General features: G+C 36.2%; 1 protein-coding gene across 2 annotated transcripts in view; it reads right to left on the bottom strand.

Annotated features, from left to right (window-relative positions):
• Positions 1 to 7,985, bottom strand: part of LOC134800534 (venom dipeptidyl peptidase 4) — a 184,156-nt gene extending 176,171 nt beyond the window's left edge. For both annotated transcript variants that reach the window (XM_063773013.1, XM_063773014.1), the window contains exon 1: positions 7,613 to 7,985. The gene's annotated coding sequence lies outside the window, so the exon portion shown is untranslated. The remainder of the gene's footprint in view (positions 1 to 7,612) is intronic.
• Positions 7,986 to 14,330: the final 6,345 nt, after the last annotated feature.

The following is a 14,330-nucleotide window of genomic DNA, read 5'->3' as shown; positions in this document are numbered from 1 at the left end:
ATGGGTCAAAATGATATATAAACTAGCAAAAAGCAGAGCTTTGTAAGGGCTCGCGGAGTTTTTCTACCTAAACGTACCGGACCGCGACTTTGGTCCAGTCCGAGGCTTGTTCCATGTTCGATCGAGTGGGTACGTAATAAGTCCGTTAAGGACGCAGCTATAAGTGAGAGCAAGAAAGAAATATACCTACTAATTGAACCCCGGTCGCTGTCCCGTACGCCTGTCTGTTACAGCTTTTACTTTGTCCATTAAAAACGTGTTGCACCAAACCTGAGTTCCGCTAGGTACTGCCAGGGTTCTGAGTCATTTTGTTGAACTGCACGCCGACGTTGCAATAGGCGTGCAGTCGGCATGCAGCTTCCATACAAGTTGCAGTCGGGTTGTAGTCCGTCTGTATCGGCCCTAAATCTGAGTGATTTAGGGCCGATACAGACGGCCTAATATGCTTATCTTTATTTATAACTTTGGCAGTTTCAAGCAATAGTAACACTAAAACTTTCTCGAACTTAAAATACCCGATTTAAGTTTGCTAACACAACATGACTGATCAATTCATCGGCGTCACAGAACAGAACATACGAGTAAATTGACCTCCGCAGTGAATATACAGCAAGATTGAATGTTCCAGTATTCACAGAAACTTAATTGCAAAATTGGGAATCAAACCGACCGAAGCGAGATGGGTCAGAATCCAAAATTTTAACCCTTGTTCCGTACCTCAGAAGGAAAAAACGGAACCCTTATAGGATCACTCGTGCGTCTGTCTGTCCGTCCGTCTGTCCGTCTGTCACAGCCAATTTGCTCCGAAACTACAGGACCAATTAAGTTGAAATTTGGTACACATATGTAAGTCTGTGACCCAAAGACGGACATGTAACGTCAACAAATGAATTTTAAACATAGGGACTACTTTTGGGGGGTAAATGAGAAAATAAAAAACAAAGTTTTGCAAACTATGTCGTGTTACATATCAAACGAAAGGGCTCATTGTGAGAATCTCAAATATATTATAAATTTAGGATAAAAAGTTTAGAAGTTATTCAAGAAAATAGATAAAAAATGACTATTCCCCCCCTCTCTCTCCGAAATTACAGGGTCTAAAATTTTGAAAAGAATACACTAAATAGTTCTTTACTTAAAGATGACAGGAAAACCTATTAAAAATCTAGAGTCAAGCGTGAGTCGGATTTAAGAACTAAAATGCGATTAGGCTTTTTTAGGAACACAGCCGCAATGGCTCACGTGAAACGTGGTGTAGACAGCTATTACGAAGGCACTAGGCCGATAGCCGCATAAGAACGAAGGCCCGAAGCGTCCCGATGAGGCGTGCCTTTATGATCAAGCGTGAGTCGGACTGAAGACAAAAAATGCGACTAGGCTGTATCTGGCACACAGCCGTAATGGTACTTGTACTACTGATGGGTTTGGTTACTATAATTACGTGTTTAAGAAAGCACTATAGGTATTACCTTTCTTCGGCCTTCGCTTTTAAAACACTTGCGGAAGTTGTGGGAAGCGCGAACCCGTCGGACGCTCCGAGCTTTCAGCTCTACGCGGAGCTCGGCCTTCAGTCTTCGCATTTGGACAGTTGTACTATTGTTCGGGATGTAATCTTCCTATCCAAGCTACTTTGCATAGTTGCAGAGATATAGGCCACCGCTCCGTAACACTTCATGTTACATCTGGTTTTTGATCTGACCAATTCGGGTTTTTCAAGACGTTTAACTCACGTCGTTGCACGTACAAAAAAAATTGTTATAAATTGTGTGATGTACGGAACCCTTAAAACGCGAATCCGACTCCCACTTGACCAGTTTTTTGTATTCAACTTTGTTAGCACCATAGTACATTAGCACGAATTTTAATTATTAATTTTTCTAATAGATGGCGCTAGTAGTAATACAAAGTGTTATTCCTTTATTTTATTTTTTTAGGTTTATAAAATGATATTTTTATGTTTGATAACACATCTAGACATGAAATTAAACTACTATGTTAAATTTCAAACCTATAAGTGCGATAGTTTTTCCGTAAAGTGTACCACAAGAATGCATAGTTTGTCGAATAGTGATAGGGCTCGCTTCGCTCGCCCTAATAAGAAAATCATTTATCCATATATGTATATTTTTATGATAATTTTATACGTTTTCATTTTGAGTTTTAGTCGTGTGTCGATAGATGGCATTAAATTTACTGTGACTACAAAATTTACTACGACAGGACCCCTCTATATTATCTATTCTCTTTGGTGATAGGCAACAGTGCGTTCAAATAGAAAATATAAGTAAAAATATGCAGACAAACACTCGCTCCAATTATTTAAGAAATGAAGTTGGTGTGCCTCAGGGTAGTGTATTAGGCCCATTATTATTTTTATTATATATTAATGATCTACCTGACATTTCCAATCACCAATATATATACTCTTTGCTGATGACATTTCTATAATTATTCCCTGTATAAATGTAACTACATATAATGATGACATTAATAATTTAATAAATCTTGTAATTAAATGGTTTGAATCTAATAATTTAAATGTTAATTTAGATAAAACTAAATATATTCAATTTTGTAATAGGAAAGAACATGAAAAAATATGTGTAAAGTATAACAATCATTTAATATCTGAAACTGATCAGCATACATTTTTGGGGATGTTACTTGATAAAAACATTTCATGGAAGCCTGAAATTGAAAAGAAATGTAAAAAAATTAATAGTTTTGTATATCCACTAAAAATGCTTTCAACTCTAATAGCTAGCAGCTAATATATACCAACAGCTCTCCTCGCCTACCATGGGTACGTAGCATCAGTTCTCAGATATGACCTTTTATTGTGGGGTAACTCTTGTGAGGTTGATAGGCTGTTCATCAGCCAAAAAAAGTGCATAAGGGCAATAAGGAATGTACCACCACTTACAACATGTAAACCATTGTTCAAAGAACTCAACCTCCTTACTTTGCCATCAATGTTTGTACTAGAGGTAGGTAAATTTGTAAAAACATATCCAGAACTTTTCACACAGTTAAAGAGTGTATGTAGATTTAATACTAGATACCCTACCAAACTTGTGCTGCCTGAAGCAAAATCCAAATTATGCAGCAGGAATTGTTACTGCATGGATGGCAATAAAAGTGTTTAACAACATTCCAATAGAAATAAGAGAAAACCAACAACCACTATTCTCTAGAAAATTACACGAATGGCTTATGAGCAAACAATTTTACTCAATTTCAAAACTCAATGGCCAAGTCATTATACGTATTACAAATTAAAGATATCTTATTGATACGGTTTTAACACCCCCTGGCACTGATTAAAATAACCGACTTGGTTTCACATTACATCTCAAAACTTTTTTGTAGTAAAAGCGTTGCGAGACTTGCACCTTTTTACATGTAATGTTTTTGATGGGATGTACCTATTCTGGTTAATAACGGCTCTGGGACTATTTTTTTCAAGTCAAGATATAGGCTTACTTGCCTGTTGGTTGTTACTTGGTTTACTATGGTGATTTACGGTTCGGTTAGTGTTTCCAGTAAGTAGGTAACTTTTTTACATTTCTTCAACCAGAAACGTCACTTTTGACACTGACAGATCATAAATCCCGATAAAATTCATAACCTGTTATTACATTCAAAATACGCCTCCAGGTTTTCTTCTTGTCAGCTTTCAAAAAGCAGTTTAATCAAATCAAATCAAAAATGGTCACAGTCCCACTGAGTTCATTGATTTTGTATAGATCCAAATTTTAAATACAATCTTCACATGGTAGCCATTCCATTTAACCATCAAATTAATAGATTACCTTTCAAAATACAAAAGAAACTTTGTGCCGAGAGCTTGTTCCAAAGCAAAAAAACTTCTAAAGCCCAGTTATAAAACGATTTCCAGGACTTCCCTTGTCCATCCACTTTTTATCGCGAAAACTTTTAATTGATTTTCATAGAAAGTATTTAATGAAAGAGCGAATTGAATACACTTCATGTTTCAACGTATTCGTTCTTTGTTTTAATGAGGCCATTGTTCTTTTTAACAATTTTTTTGACATAGGTACAATATATGCGATTTTACCTGAAATTTTTCATAGCTGAGCTGTTGAGTATATGCTGTTAATTTATTTTGTTACATTTATTCATCAAAAATGTAAAATTAGAAAAAAACAGAATGAGTAACAACAAAAACATGGCGCTAGTACAGAGTGGAGCCTGAAATGTGGTATTGTTCTGTCTGACATTTATTAACTGTGGAAAGCCACAGAAGGGTCCTATGTTTCATCTGAAATAAGGATGTTTCTATCATAATTTCTGTTGAAATTTCAGGTGGAAACGTCCTTATTGCACTTAAAGCATAAGGACCCTTCAGTGATGGAAAACCACAATTATAAATTCATGTTTCTACTCATACATATTTTAATATCTAATTTTGATTTGATTTGCTGTGTTGATTATTGTTCAGCCTCATAGACCTTATGGTTGACTAGTACGAGTAGAATCATGCTTTAAGGCAAGGTGGAACGAGTTCAGGATCTACTCTGAACGCAGCTAGCTGAACACTGAGTGGACGGCCGTGCCAGCCCGGCGTCGCGGATGTCATTGTTATTTTTAGTTCTTTTTAACAAAAAAAAAAGTAAGTAATCGATAAGTTTGATTTATGGATTGGGTTAGATATTTTTAGTTAATAATTTTTGTGCAAAAATAATTACCATTTTTCAATGGTGCGTTTCAGACCATAGGATTTTATTACATCTAGCGAAAGTAGCTGAATCAGGTTTCGAATCGATATTTTAAGCACTGTCGTAGAGGATAAACCATTGGATACATTATGACATGGTTCTAAAGTGGCCTAGGAATCATTTTGCTTGACTGTACATGCGAGTAATTTAGCCATCCTATTATGTTTTTTAGCATTACTTATTAAGCTGTGTAATGAGCATAATCTGAGTTTCCCCTTGCGTCGAAACAGAAGCACGCACTCGTCGACTCGTTAGGCAGTGGGGCCCGTAATGAGGTCGCAGCTTTATATTTTATTACTGCAGTTTCGCTGAAAATATGAATATTTAACATTGAATGGTATAAAATTAACTTATTTAACTCGAAATTTTCAAGGTGATTTTTGGAGTAAGAATATTGTGTGTTGATTTTAAAACTTAATGCATTCAAATTCTGTGACTGTACCGTTCCTATACACTTAATTCACACTCGTATTTTAATGCCTTTCATTATGTAGCAGTCACATAAACTACTATTAAAGTGTATTAAAATTCAAAACAAGTCAATCATTTTAAATGTTGGTCACAGTATGAGGGGTACAGCCTAAAGTTAAATTTTTTGCTAGTATTACAAGCCACATCCGGTATATTCACTGTGTCAAAGACATTGCCTCAATTCATTACGTCGATTTCTTTTGTTACATACATATGTATTTAGCGCCGATGACGCGATCTGTCCTTAATCTACCAAATTACCCTGTATCGATCAGCATTACGGAATCCGGCAAACGAGTCATTTCCGTAACATTTCCTATCGCCCGTTCCTATAGGGAATATTAGGCAAAGCTCTGCATAGGTGGCACCTTTGTGGCACATACAGTAAACAAACCACATTGACACATGGCCTACCGCGAAACAAGAAAATCGAAATTTCGTTATCTTATTTCTCTATCACTCTTGCATATATTCGAGCGATAAAGAGGCAGATAACTAAATTTCGATTTTCGCGTTTACCGGTAGGCCCTTGTTAACAAACCGCCTTGATGCATCAATGTATATTTTTTGTCTGTGAAAACTTGTCAAAAAACAGTTTAAGGCACAGTATGTATAAGTTAGTCTATGAATTTACTGAGTCGGTAGTGCTGCACTCTGGCGGCAGAACATTGCAGTAATATCCCCTATTCCTATGAGTTCCCGGGGTTTGACATGAAATAATATAATTGTGCACGTTTTTAACCTAGTTCAAGATGTCTGAAGTTTCTGGAGTTCAGTATACTTTACAGTTGGTTGGCAATGGTGGTTGGTTGGTTTTATGGTTGGGTTGGTAGGTTGGTTGGTTTTATGGTTGGGTTGGTAGGTTGGTGACATTCTGGATAGGATAGGATTGAGAAAACTCTTCAACTATCATAGACATACCTACAGTGATTTGGGTATTTTTTATAACTTGTACATTTCTCGAAAGCGACGTTTAGTGAAGTGGGACTGCCGATGAAGACCAATAAAATTCGTTAAATGGCCTATACAGCGATGCGGATGGCGAATAGCGTCAGTGTTCGTTTAAGGAACCATAAAATAACCTAAAATGTAGCTAATCCCACGTACGGCCAAGTCTACAGGAAGAAAAGAGATACTCAATAGATCGAAACTTCGTAAAACTACACCCTGCCGTATTCGAACTTCAAGATATCCACAAGAGACGACACGTACTAGATCCATTCTAGATACGTTATAGTTTAGATATCAACTAGTTCTCTTTTGCAGCGCAATTCGGGCAACCATTGTCACTTTTACGTTACATAGAGTAAGATATCTATTAGATGTGAATTGGATCTCTAAGTCATATCCTGTGGAAACCGTTCAAGAGTATCTCCAGAATCGCGCAAATGTCAAATTTGACAGGTTAGATCTTAAACATATCGTTATCGTATCTTGGTGATGTCTAAAAGATATCTAATAGATGTATATTTCAAAATCCGAATCGGGCCCACCGTTCGGCTACTACCTCCGCTAAATTCACGTCATGCACCGTTCTGACTGTGTAAATACATGATGCAACTTTAATTATAAAGTGTTTAAAATTCAGCCTGCAATACCGACCACCTACTTGAACACATGTGTATTAGTTACATTTCATGTTTTTGTACAGGTACACAGTAATGATTTTACTCGAGATTTGCACATTCACTGCCAGCATTGGCGGATTCTCTGTTCGTAGGCGCTTTTCGCTACATACGGTTTTTCCCGTGTTATCGGCTACGCTCGTAGCGCGTAGCTCGCTCTGGCAGTGAATGTGTTGAATTAGTACAACTACCTTAGTCAGGGTCAATTAGTGTTGACGTTAATTACATTATTTGGTATCGACATTATTTGCCCTCTCTGTGTATTGAGTAGGTATAGCTAATGCAGAAAATACGTTTCTACAAATTAGTCAAATAAGCTATTATATGAATGATATCTATTAGAAACAATTGCTTATACTCGTGTCAGTAGGAATCCTGATAACTTAACTAACTTTAGTTTTCCCGTTAAGTGTAAAGAAGTCACATTTTGAAGCATGATTTTACGTTTACGTGTTACGTTTCGGGCACTTACATTACTTTTGAAACAATTTTTCGTCAAGATCTCCTAAATCTTTACTTAATTCCTGACCATATTCTAAGTTGACACATTAAACAGCCATAAAATAATCCATTTACCTCCTGTTCCTTAATGCAACATCCATAATATTATGTCCCCAACTCATAACAAAAGAACAATAAAAATCTCCAAGACATTACCACCCGATTATTTGCTTACCACCCGAGACCATTGCGAGTCCTTTAATCCGAATACTTCATCTTAATGCCAAGGCGTTTTCCTGAAAAATTATCTCATCAATATTAAATGTTTACACTCACCTGAAGTGAACAGGCTTTTATTAATAACGCGTTTTCACTCGATCCTATGCACATCCCTAACCTAGTTCCATTTTTAAATTACCAACGTCCACACGCGACAAGAGGGAACTGTATGAAAAAAGAACGAACTAACTCGAATTTGGAATACGGCCTTTGTTTTTATGTCAGTTTATTGAATTCGGTGTTCGATTTTGGCGGAATTTGAGCGCGGTAGGATTCAGCGTGACTACGCCGTTCGAGATCCGGCGACCGACTGAAGCTCGAGCCCAGTTCCCGGCTTTCGGTCGGTGTTGCCAGCGCCTGGTGCGGGTTTCCTGGTTATTTTTACGCGTTTGTAGTGACGTATTTTCCGCTCGGATGGAGCAACTTCTAGCGCTCGTGTGCTACGAGTACTGACGATTAAGTCACGGCCGCTGGAGCCGTATTTGCTGTACAATTTCCTTTTCTGCGACTATTTACGCGAATTTTTTCGTTTGTAACCTTTGTGCAAATTGTTCATGACCAAATTCATACCGAATTAGTTAAGGGGAGCAATTTAGTTTGATTAATATATAAAAACTAAAAGCAGCTAAGTAGGTACGAGTCTTGCTCGCGGACTGAGGGTTGCACACTGTCTCAAATTTTTATGAAAGTTTTTTTGATTAAATAACGTTTGACCGACTCTTATTACTTGTTGTTATGCGATCTATTTTGATTATAATTAAATACTAAGTTTAATCGTTCTAATGAAACAAAACAAATACTCGGTACATAAAGAAACTAGCCAACTGCGTGTGGGACCAAACAAAACATACAAGAAAAAAGGTCTCAATAGATGTTATGTTTCAAAACTTTACAACATTGTAAGTAAGAACTACAAACCTCCCCACTTTACCACAAAATTCCCTGAAACAGGGTAACCCACCCACATTTCCACCACGACCCCGAATCCTTTGTGTGGTCTACAAACTGAGCAATACCTTCACTGAAAATTTTCCCACGCCGAATATCCCGACTCTATTGTTTTCCGTCCCCCTTCCACTCACTGTTCAGAGTATTTGTATCCTTGTTTGGTGGATGGAGTGTGCTAATTAAAGTTGTTAACTTGTTTCACACGGTGATATATTTTTAACTAATTTTCCAACATGCCACAATTAGCTGTTCTCTTTAGAATTAAATATTTATTCCATATAAACGCAGCACCTATTAAATTTTGAAAGTAGTAACTTAATAAGGAGACACACGTGCTTGTTAAAGCTATCAATCGAATTAATGGTATTTTTGTATTGGTGTTGATTTAAAATACTTCTTTCTTCAGGTTATGGGCCCAAAAATAGTCAATCAATGGACTTTATATATGCTATTTGATTCACGTTAAGAATGTGTAAGTATCTTTTTATGCAGGCATTTTTTGGGAAATTATACGAATTATGATAATCATATTAACATTTATCCATCATATGAAAATTAGGCCAATCAGACATATATGTATTAATTAAAAATCAAAAATTTCTTAAGTTAACAATTCATCTTTTACCGGCGGCGGTTAAACACTGTAACTGTTACACCGATTTCATAGCTACGAAGCAGATAAACATACCCAAGGACGAACATTAACACCCCTCTTTCGTCCTCGGGGGTTTACGGATGACGGACCAAACCCGAAATGTGCCCCATATTCCGCCTCCATAAATCCTAAGCCAATGTGAGGATGGAAAGTAAAATCCCATGGAAAAAAAGTGCTGAGGTTTTATTTCGATGTGTTTTCGAGCGCACTGCACTGATTGATCAAGCAGCCGTTTTTTAACCCCCCAAAACTTAATAGAGGTGTTATGTATTGGGACACGTAAGTCAAACACAAGTTCGAGACAAAGACTGATTTATTCAAATCTGGGAATACCCACATATATCAATTCATACTATACCCACAATTCCCCTTTTTACGAAATTTGAAAGAAAATTTTAATCTTAACACTAGGTACTTAAATAACATATTTGCCTACGGCACATGCATAATTGTGCTTATATTAACGTTTGCTTACATTCACTTGATAATAACCTATTATTTATTTAATAAGAACCAAGTATTATTATAAGATTACAATTAATTTTTTGTTAATCTCGCTTATCCATTACGAGTAATTTTAAAATATTATAAATACAAAGTTTTGTGAAAGAAAAAGTAAATTAGGTATCTACCTAATTTAGTGAATTAAAATATAAATATGTACCTATATATTTGACATTTATAGGATTGTGTAATAATGATAGGATTATGTAATTTCACTTAAAATGAATTTACAGCTCATTTCATAATAACCAGATAATTTACAAGGACTAAAATTGAAAGTGTATTACATTTGTGCATTTTATATGTAATCTAATTATTCAGTACAAATTAATAGACACAATTTTAATGACGTTTGATGCCTAAGGGGCTATTCATAAATTACGTCATTTCAAATTAGGGGGGGGGGGTCTGGACATCGGATGACGGTAGCGTGAAGTAGGAGGAAATGGGGTCATTTGAAGCATGATTTTTGGATGATTATAGGGGGGGGGGGTCCAAAATCGTCAAAAATCGATGACGTAATTTATGGACAGCCCCTAAAGTTAAAATTAACATGCATTCACTTACTACTAATACAATCACGAAGAATCGAAGCCCCACCGATCAGGTCTAATCACCACCCTGCCGGAAGAAGTAACATAAGGGTCAGGTCTTACTGGTAGCGAGCGTGTATTAATGGCATGATTCACAGTGGGAGCATTCGGGACGGCGATATCATCGTAAAGGTAACTAGAGGAATGGTTACTATCATAGCCTACATTTTCAGAGTGGTCAATAATTAAATGTCGACGATTCCTAATTATAACGCCTCCTCCATCAATCTGTACCGAGTAAGATTACTCCAGTAAAGATACGGTTACGTTAAACATTAATTAGTAATAGGCAATTTTTTTTTTATTCCTGTTCTTTAGATCATTTTAAGATACTTTATTTTCGAATCCAACAAACTTTCTGTCCGGAAGTAGGTAAAAAAAAATAGTTAAAAAAAAGAGCCGTTCTTGTTTGTTAAAAATAGTAATAGTATTTTTAGTTCGTAAACGTGACGAAAATAATATTTATAATGAGTCGACAATGGAATCAGTCAAAATATTAACACGGAAAATAACTAATTCAATAAATGGCGGGGCCTCACGGATATACGTCGTAACTTGATATAAAAAAAAAGTAATAATTAGGTCTTTGATTGAATTACCATAAAACTACCTCATTAAGCTATTTATCCGAGAATCCGACATCAATATTATTTGTATCACTTGTATATATATTAACGCCTTAAACATGCTAGAAAAAATGGTTATAGATATAATTTCTTGCAGACTTTGTTCTGATAACGTTCAAAGTGATATTCAATACATAATCACACAAAAATATGGTCAATGTAATAAATATGTGCATTTTAACAAATTCGCTAAATGAAACTACCAAATTTGAACTCTTCGCGCTAATGCTAAGGATTACACTTCCTTGCGGCGCGCGGGGACAGTTTCAATGCGGGCGGTGGCGGGAGTTCGTGCCAAGGACGCGTGGATAGTATGTAGGTAAGTATGTACTTACCTACAAGTTGCTACAAGTGACAGGCCAATTCGAACGTGCGCGGGCGTCTCGCTTGCACCAAATATTTGTGCGGCCAAGTCTGAGCAAAATGAACGCGCGCGTGAATGATAGCTGATTAAAAATAACTGATATCATTTCCAATATTATTGGTTGATGTTCAAATTATATTCGTAATTATATACGTCAATTATGACCCACTACAAAAATAAAAATTGCGCATGACTATCTATCGTTCTTATTTAATTTCAGAATGGCATAGTGTGGAGTGGCATTATAAAAGGAATACTTATTATCGTAGTCATTTGACAGTTTTGGTGACACTTTCACATTCTGTCACAGCGAAGTGTGTAGGCCCACTCTTTAATTTGATATTAACGTCTATCCAACAACTTTGTCAGTAGAAAAAGGCGCGAAATTCAAATTTTCTATGAGACAATAACCCTTCGCGCCTAAGCGTCTGTAGACTTTTTTTTTTCAACAAACGTATTATATTGACTATTTCGTGCTCTTTCAATTCATAGTTTACGTTCCATAATAAGTATAACATAGTAAGTTCCATAATAAGTATAACATAGTATAATAAGAGTCGACGTGAAATATATGTTTACACTTTTGCACCTTACTCCTTTGCAATAAGGCGAAAAGTACGGCTTTAAAATGACAGCGTTTTACACAAAAATAAAACGCTAATTAAATAACTTATCATATTCGGAACCTAAGAACAAATAATATTGAGAGTGGCAACACTGTCGTAGGGGTCCATTCATAAATTTAAGTCATTTCAAATTTGGGGGGGGGGTCTGGACATCGGAATATGGTAGCATGACGCAGGAGGAAACGGTGTCATTCGAAGCATGTTTTTTTGATGATTTTAGGGGAGGGGGGGGGGGGGGGGACAAAAATCGTCAAAAATAGATGACGTCATGTATGGACAGCCCCTAGGTCGTATTGTCTTTTTCTAGCATATACCTCCCTCTCTCCCCCACACTCCTACCACACAGGCAGGTTGCTTTGTCAGTTATACAAGACAAATTTTCAAGTCATTGTCTCAAAATTATACATATTTGCACCATGCAGGATTAAAACTTTAGGTTCCGAATAGAGATGCACCGGATATTCGGTTACTATCCGGTATCCTATCTCGCCCTTATTTTAATATCCGGACGGATACCGGATACTAAAATAAGGGTACTAAATAACTATGCTTGATATCGGAATATAATTGTACTCGATTATTATTTTAAAACAATTTAAACGTTCCATTCACTAGCTCGCGCACTAATTTCGTACCTAGTGATAGACCTATATACCGCGCGAAAGTTCATTACGAAACAGGCCAAAACTTCCACAATGCGCACCTGAAAAACCTGAATATTTCCGCCGGCCGAATATTCGGCGGCTGAATACCGAATATTCGGCCTATGGTCAGGCCGTACATCCGGTATCCTGTATGCGGCCAAACAACTCTCCGTTGCATCTGTAGTTCCGAATATGATAAGTTATTTAATTAGCGTTTTATTTTTGTGTAAATGCTGTCATTAAACAGCTGTACCGATATTCGGAACATAAGAATAATATTGAAACATGTTTGTTATCGCCTGGTGGTGGGAAGACGCCAAACCAATGTGATTATACATATCCTATGATATACTTATTATGTGTATGTAATATAATTATATTATGAGTGTTTAATTAATTATGTAGTACGTACACCCTTTATTGTAACACCTGTGAGGAGAGAGATATTTAGTAAAGTATACAACTTGACAGGTACATTTTGTAAAATTAACATTTATTGTATTTATTTATTTATTTCAAATAACAAATTGCACCTTACAGCTAATGCCAAAGCGGCACAATTTGGAACACATTAACAACATAAAGCATTTTTAACATTATTTATAACAATACAATATACAGCTAAGACACATGTATTCATTATGGTATGCTACTCTTAGGCATCTCTCTTTCTAATATCCTCTTGCACTTTCACATCACTATTCCGGATCGTTTTTATTTGCTAGATAATTTAATGGACAACTATAGTACATTGTAGGAGAGGACGGAAAACCGCTAAAAGATGGACGAGTGACTTTGAGGGCCGACACGTTGGTGGAGGCCCTCGAATAATACGACTCCATCTTTAGCGTTTCCGGCCGAGGCATTACATAGTGCTTTTCACGACTACTGCGAGGAAATAAGGAAACATTTGGATAACTATAAGTACTAGCCCGCGATTTCTCTGGTAGCAAATTACTAGCCACTGCCTGTGCTGTCTCTTGAATTTCGGTAGGCGTCAGCGTAAGAATATCATTTTCTTCACTAGAAGAACTCATTTTTATAGCGAGCGTAGATACGTGTTTCTTATATTTTATAGTACTATCCAATTCAGTGAGAATTTTCCGATCCCGCCTTTTTTCTTTTTTATCACATTTAAGAGGCGTTTTTATGTTGTTTGCTTTTCAAACCGACTCTAAACTTAGAAGCGATTTTGCTAAAAAACCACAAACAGCTACAAAAGTAAAAAACACCTTAAGCGTGAATCGAATGAACTGACTGAATGAATGAATAGTTTGACATTTCGTTTTTTTTTAAACAAGAAATTGGTCCTATAAATAACCTAAATTTATTTTTGAAGGAAAAAGTTGCGCCAAAAAAGACCTTTTATTGATTTTTATGTTTTAAATTATACTCATTGCTGTAGCGAACTGTCACCAATGACAGATGATGATAATAATGAAACATTGTAGTAGTGGTGGTTCAGGTGCTACAGCTATTGCCTACTTTCCAGCTTGGTTTTAGACCATCTATTGCCACATTTCCGAACAGTGGCGTGAAAAATTTAATTATTTATTTCACACCAGCTCGGAAAGGCTTACTTTGCACTTCAAAAACTGAGAGCAAAGTTTCATTTTATTCACAAGTGAGGCAAAGGAATCAAATGCAAATTTTGAGTTGTTTTCTTATGTTTGCTGGTAGAATTGACTTTTAAATCATAAATATTTAATAAAATTCATTTGTATTTTATTTTGTATGATATTTTTACATTTAATATTTGCTTTGGGTTGGTGTGGTGAAACATTTTGTGTTTCACTTGGGGCAAATTTTGTTTAA

The sequence above is a fragment of the Cydia splendana genome, chromosome 20, assembly GCF_910591565.1.
Source record: "Cydia splendana chromosome 20, ilCydSple1.2, whole genome shotgun sequence".
Lineage (NCBI taxonomy): Eukaryota > Metazoa > Arthropoda > Insecta > Lepidoptera > Tortricidae > Cydia > Cydia splendana.
Note: the sequence above shows the minus strand (reverse complement) of the source record. Positions and strands in the feature narration are given on the sequence as shown.